Below are 7670 nucleotides of genomic sequence, written 5' to 3'. Positions count from 1 at the left end.
TCATTCTTTCGGCCAGCCCGTTTAGTTCCGGCATCTTCGGCATGGTAAATTCGAGCCGGATTCCCATCTACCGGCAGCACTCCTCGAACTACCCACGGTATTCTCATCCATTATCTGCTCGAACGGTTGTGGTCGTCTATGAATGTCGTCACGAAGTACTATTCGGTTGCGGTTTGACGGCTCAGACCGGAGTGGAAGCTCCCCCTTCTTGCGAAGGTTCTTCGTTGGCTTCCGTTTTGCGGCTGAAATTGGGAATTGTTGTAGGTCAGATCTCGTCCGCCTTGTCCTTGGCCGAATCGGCCTCTCGCTCATCCGTGTCCTCTTCCTCCATTCGAGTGTGTGTAGAGCATGTGGCATTCCGACTCATTGCTCCTTGTACGCACGCGGTTTTCTTCGACCAATAGCATTGATTGGAGCTCGAAGAAGGAGGGAGATTTCTCCCTTGCTAGAACTTCGATTCGCATCGCGCCGAACCATGGTGCGAGGCCACCGAGGCATATTTGCACCATCTCATCATCATCGATATTTACACTTATCGAGCCAAGCGAGTCGCAAAGCTCCTTGATCTTCAAGGTGTATGTCGTGATGGACATGTCCCTTTGTTGAATGTTGTTCAACTCTTGGTGGAGTTGAAGCCTTCTTGCGGTTGTGTTCGCCACGAAAATCTTTCTTAGATTTTCCCATGCCTCCTTCGATGTCTTGGCTTCGCGAATGTAGCCGAGCATGTGATCATGAACACATGTCGCCAAGCAATACATCACACGGCTTGCGGCTTGCTCCCATGTCGCGTATTCGGGAGCCGTTTCGATGGGTCGGTCTTCGTGCGCTCCTTTGATGTAGCTCCAATAGCCTTGTTCGACAAGGTATTGGTGCATCTTGTACTCCCAAGATGCGAAGTTGTTTCAATCTAACTTCTCGGTAGGGAGAGCGCTCCCCATTTGAGTATTCACTATGTCGATTCTTCTTCTTCTCTCTTCGAATGCGAGCTATGTAGTCGCACTATGATAGCGATGAGCCGGTTCTTCTTGAATGTCAGCGTAGAGCTCAACACACGCGGATGGGCTAGATAGAGCTACCAAACCACTCTGATACCATGTAAAGAAATAGATATGGATTCTGTGCAGCAGAATAGATATGAACTATGTGTGTGTATGAGAGAGAGAGTGAGAGTGAGAGTGAGAGAGACAATGAGTAAGACACAGAGAATACACAAGGTAAAGTATATTAACAAAGGAGAAAGACTCGATATTATACAAGGTGGGAGGAGGGTGCTTTATATAGTCACCCTCTCTCTTCATTAACTACAAGACTCATCGAGCATGGGGAATGTGAAAGCTCATAAGTTATATGTCATATAATATGATTCTATGACTCATACTAAATGCTAGAATACAAAGTGGTGACATAATGGTGACTCTTGATCGTTAGAGTGTCTATTCACTCTCAAGGTGAGTTCACACACTAGACCAAGTTGAGCTTGATTCTCAACAGGTACGTTAGGTACGGTACGAATACCATACATATATAACGTATTAATACCCGTATAGTACCTCCCAATTAAAAAATATGTTAAATACGTTTTCTTAATATGTTAAATACTTATAAAATACGTCAAATACGTATTTTACATATAGTACATTAAATACTTCTAGAATTTGAAAATTATTTACCTTTCTAAAAAATATCTATAATATTGTAAAAAACATCTATATTTACACAATTTTGTAAAATATAGTTCTACATCCTAAAATGCATATAAGACATTTGAACATTTCACATCCTAAATTACTTATAGTAATATGGATGTCGACATTCCCTTATTCTATAAATCAGTGTAAGTGCGTATCACGATGTTCTACTTCAAATTGTAATTATTTACAATTATGCCTTTATAGATTGAGGAATCGTCTACATTATCACACTCGGGATAGGTTTCTCTTTTCTTCTTTTTCTTCTGCTATCTTGTGCGATTATCACACTCCGAGTCAGGTAGGGTTTATGTCTTATTTTCTCTATTCTTCTTCATCTTCTTCATCGTCGTCTCTTCTATTCTTCTTTCTTCTTTCCTTTGGCTTCTTTTTCACTAAAATCTTTTTTTTCTTTTGCTTTTTGTTGGGGTTTTACTTACATTTTCTTTATAAATACGTATTATACCTGTTTTTAAAAAAATATATTAAATACCATATTGGATAAATGTACATGATATTTGACTGAACAACATTGAGGTATAGTGCGTACTATACAAATGATGAGGTACTATACGTATTTAAACATTAAATACGGGTACGTAAACAACCATGTTTGCAATTCAATCTTAAAGTAATGTTTTATTTCTTAAAAATATTGAGCAAAACTTATCTAGTCTATTATAGGTCATCATGGCTAGAGCCATTGTAATGTTTTCCACCTAAACATTTCGACATGTATGCAGAAGTTCTACTAATGAAGAATAATTTTTTTGGAAAAAAAACTTATCTAGTCTACCACTATTTCTCTTATGAATCAAATTCCAACTCCTTGTAATATTTGTTGGTGGTTTCAAAATGATACTAAGACATCAACATCATTACTTCTTGTTTCCTTGCAATATTTGTTGGTGGTTTCAAATGATCCCCCCCAACTAACTTTTCCAAGTCTATAGTGTTTGGTTCTTGTAAAGGAAACAATAAACAATGTCAAGAGAGATAGATTTACGAAACCGTCCATATTTGTTGGCAAAGACAAAGATTGTAACAAAGATATGTTTCATGTTATTTTCTTTAAAAGTGGCATGATTGCAAGATATTCAACGCTTTTTATAGCTTTCAAATCCCGTTAAGAACTAAAACCTCTTTAGGTATATTATTAATGTGATAAGTAGAAAGCTTTTGGTAATTGCCAAAAGTAATGATAAAAGTACAATAGGAAGGTAAAGTTCAATATTCCTTTTCACCATTGTTTTGGCAATGCTTTTTATAGCTTTCAAATCCCGTTAAGAACTAAAACCTCTTTAGGTGTATTATTAATGTGATAATTAGAAAGCTTTTGGTAAGTGTCGAAAGTAATGGTAAAAGTACAATAGGAAGGTAAAGTTCAATATTCCTTTTCACCATTGTTTTGGGAAGCTTTTGAAAGGCCATGAAAATAGAATAAAGTACAAGGTGATTAGAAAGGCATAGTCGCCTATTTGGTCGTTGCTTTAATGATCTCGCTCTTTAATTCACTTACGTTAATTAAATGAAAGATCTTATGAAGTTCACTCATCTTCTTAATGACCCTCCACTTGTGATTTAAAGGCTAATCAATCGCATTTTATTGCTTTTTAGCTTTGGTGTGATGGCATAACATTTTGTCAAACTAATGGAAACTTTGGGAATTACATGACATGGCCACGATGTCTAAAAATGAATTGTCTACAAACGGGTTGGAAATGTCCAACATTAATGCCTAAAATGCCAAAAGTTCAAACAATTATTAAGAATGTTGTTATTTGTGGCATTATGTATGTGGCACGTTAGTAGCATTATGCATTGGTCATTTGTAAAAGTTACTTGCTTGGAGCATATTGGTGAAATGGTTTGTTTGTTTGTTTCTCTTGCATATTAGCAAATTTTTGCATGAAAAAATATTTGCCAATCGTAATTTTGAATTCATTGTAGTTGGTACTTATGATGTGTTATAGTATATCATTTTGGTGCAGGAAAATATAAGCATTAAGACTTAAAAAAAGAAAAATATTACATCAAAGAACATATAGAGAAATGGAGAATGAGACATCAACTTGGCAATGTGGCATTGTGTGAAAGAATTAGCGTTTTAAATGACCGGAGAGTACATATGTAGATAAACCACATGTACTCAATTTTAATCATATAGAAATGATATTTTTTTAATTTTGTTTGAGGATATTATCAACAATGTTGTATTGCAAGATACATCTATGAAATTTAAAAATATTGTTGTATATCCATCCTTGAGCAACTCAACATCTATTGTAAGTTGTAACATTTCCAGCAAGCCTTCTTGGTGGCATCTTGTGCTTTAATAGTTAAGAAAATATTTTCATTTCTTAGTAGCAAGTTACGTAAGCAACAATAATGATTAAATATGGTTTACATGTAAAACATCCACAAGGTCATTCATTTCATTGATGTTTGACATATTGATGGAAAACTTCAATTCATACATATCCCATTCAAATTCTAGTGAATTTGTAGGATCCTCTATGCCATTCCCTTTCACAATTTTGATGAGAAAAACTAAATCTAAGAAATCGAATATCAAGCAAATTCATTTCAACATCATTAAGGAACTCTAAACACTTTATGAGATCATTCTTGTTTGATTATTTGATACAGCTTCTCTATTATTAATTACTTTATTGTGCCATTGCAATCTAATTACTCCATTATAAATGTAATCTGGCTAATTAGGGCATTGTTATCAACCAAAGCATCCTCATGAAGGCCTTCTATAAATCTGTTTGCTGTAAGAAACTTTGAGCACTTTATGAGATCATTCTTGTTTGATTATTCGATACAACTTCTCTATTATTAATTACTTTATTGTTGCCATTTCAATCCAATTACTCCATTATAAATGTAATCTAGCTAATTAGGGCATCATTATCAACCAAAGTATCCTCCATGAAGGCCCTCTATAAATATGGTTGCATTTGCCCAAATAGATCATACCATGAATTGCTACTTTCGTAGTTAATAATCTCCTTCACCCAAGTTGCATGTTAATAGAGTGCCATTATCATTATTAATGTCACGTGATCCATTTTTCACTTTGCCAAATGATATGATATTATGGTTGGAATAGGCAAATAATGGCACAACATCATCAACATTGTCCCAAACAATGAGAAGTGAAATGCCACCATGTACGTAAAATCAACACTACTCCAACCAAAGGAGACCATATAAAATCACCCCAAAAAATAGGATTGAATGGCAACTATCAAAAAGTATAACTTTTTACTCTTTTGCGAGTGAAGTCAACACCATATAAACTCAAGGGGGATACGAAAATAAACAAAGATTGGACTCTGGAGAAAAAAACACCTTAGACATCATCAACATTGTCCCAAACAATGCGACTTTGGAAACCGAGTAGTATAATGTCAATGGTTTTACTGGAAAGTTGATAGTTGTTGAGTGTATCGATTCACGATGGGTTCAAGTATCAAGTAACAAATGCACATTCTTGGTGTCTAGTGGCTTCAAATTTCTCTCCTCTTCTATTTGGACTCCAATGGGGGAGGATTAAGGGAGTCAATACCATCAAAATCCTCTCAAATTCGAGTACTAAGAAGCCCTTCTAATGAATAGATGCATTTCCTAAGCATTTGCTGATGTTGGATTGTCATTTTTCATTTGCTCATTTTCTCCTCGTCACTTGTTCCTTTACACAATTATAGTTCAAAATATTTCAATTAATTAATGCTTTCCTTAAAAAAAGATTTCTTTAAAAAATAAAATCTTAAAAGACCTAGAATGCGTTCAATTTCTCTCCTATCATTTAACACCACCCAACACTTTTTTTCAATGGTATCCAGATTCCATACACAAAAAAAAAAAACACTACCAGACAATGTTCCAATTTTCTCTAAATACTTTCAAGTCCTTTATGTCATACCGAGGTTTCCCCATAGTCCTACAAAGTATTACTAATAGAGACAATGAGAATTCATGCACCGTCAACATGCGTGCATTGCTATATGACTACATCATGATGTTTTGTGTGTGTGTGTGTGTGTGTGTGTATATATATATATATAATTAAAAAGTAGACAAGTCGGTGGATGATAGATTACCGTGGTAGTTGCGAAAGATATCATATGTTCCTAATTTGCTTTCTATCCTCATTCTAGTACCAAATTTGCAATTGAACTTGCAAGAGTAGTTGTTTAGATGCATGATAATATGTATAATAATCACTCAATCCTAAAATACATAATCGAGAAAGATTAGTGATATGAATATTTGGTGAATATCAAACATTTAAATAACTAAAGTCAATTAGCTAGGACCATAGGGAAATATAAAAATAGCATGATCGAATAATAAAATGCAAGTAGAGTTTGTCTATATTATTTGTATTAATGGAAATACATATGATGCCTACATATATTGATGACACAATTGACAATAACTTGACCTAGACATGGGAACAATAACAATATACAATTACAAATGAGTATAAAGGTTGGTCAGTAGATCTAAAAAGGTAGCATGCATTAATAGGGGGTCAAGGAGGAAAAACTAAGTTGTTGGGAACAAGAAATGAGTGAACATAGAGATAAGGGGATGCATTAAGTGGAGTACAACCATTGCCAGTGCGCTTTCAATCCTTTTTCCCTTAACATGTTAACTTTATTGAGTGATCATTTGGATGCCAACCATTTCCATAATGAATAAACTAATATGTTGAGAAGCAAGGTAAACTTTAAAGTAGATACATAGTTACATGCTGCTTCAATGCCCTTGGCCACATGCCAATGGTCCCTCCTTCCAAAATTTAACACACTTTCCAATTTCCAAAGCATCATATCATAGCCTTTGATCAAAGAAGGTAGTGACACTTTTTTCAAGATGCATGTATCAATAATCGAAAGTTGTTGAGTGTTGTATAATAATATTATCAAGATTAAACGAATAATTTGATCTAGAGCTTAACAATAGAAACACATGATTAGAGAAATGTGAGAGGTACTTGCTTCCCAATATGTTAACAATTAAACACATCATCTTAATCGAATTAAAAAGGTTAATCATCAATCAATTCTGGTTAACTAGAATTATATCCACTATTTTGAGAGTTTCCTTTGTGCATTAGGGTTCCTCCTGTGCAATGAGTGAATGGTTATTTGGGTCCACTTTCAGGCCTTTCTTGTATGTGATATTTTCCCTCGTTTGCCGAGGCCGATATTCTTCTTCAATGTTTGAACAAGTTGCACATGACCTAGATGATATATTAGTAGCATGAAGAAACACGCAAGTGAGGGAAGACGAACGATGTCCACACACATTGAGGCCAACAAGAAAAGAGTTGTGAATATTAATTGGCAATAATTCGATTCAATTTGGAAGTATCAAACTCAAACTGTCAAAACCAAACTAAATTGATCCACGAGACCTATTAATCAAAATCGTTTTTGAGGGATTTTCAAGCTCTAATAAAAACGGTTCAATAACATACACTAATCATTAAATAATGAAACCATTAAGCTATACAGTTTCATGGTCCAAGTTTGGCTCAGCCAAAATTGTTGTTGATTGTGCACACTATTTTCAAATTTCAAAGAGAGGGCGATTTTCTTAAGAACAATGAGGGTTCTATTTTAAAAGCTAAAACTTAATAATAGGTACACATTACATACTTTTAAAAAAAATAAAATTTCAAAAATGTTCCTCTCCCTAAACCGTTAAGCTCTAGTTCGAAGCTGGAAAATTAACAAAACTTGAAGCCAATGGCAACACATAGAACACCTTTTCGTCATATTAATACAATAACATGAATTGTAAATGCATGAATGTGGTGCACCAAGAAATCTGCACTACCTAATGGGATTGTTGCTAAAGCAACTTACCGAAATGAACCAAAAGCCTTGATCAAACCTCCCGCTATTGGCCCTTCAAAGGACAAAATGGAACCGAATTTGCAAAACCTAAAGCACGCTGAAT

This window comes from Azolla caroliniana, unplaced genomic scaffold (assembly GCF_043228905.1).
Source record: "Azolla caroliniana isolate FFs.n. ecotype wild unplaced genomic scaffold, voAzoCaro1.0.p SCAF_7, whole genome shotgun sequence".
NCBI classification, from domain to species: Eukaryota; Viridiplantae; Streptophyta; class Polypodiopsida; order Salviniales; family Salviniaceae; genus Azolla; species Azolla caroliniana.
Note: the sequence above shows the minus strand (reverse complement) of the source record.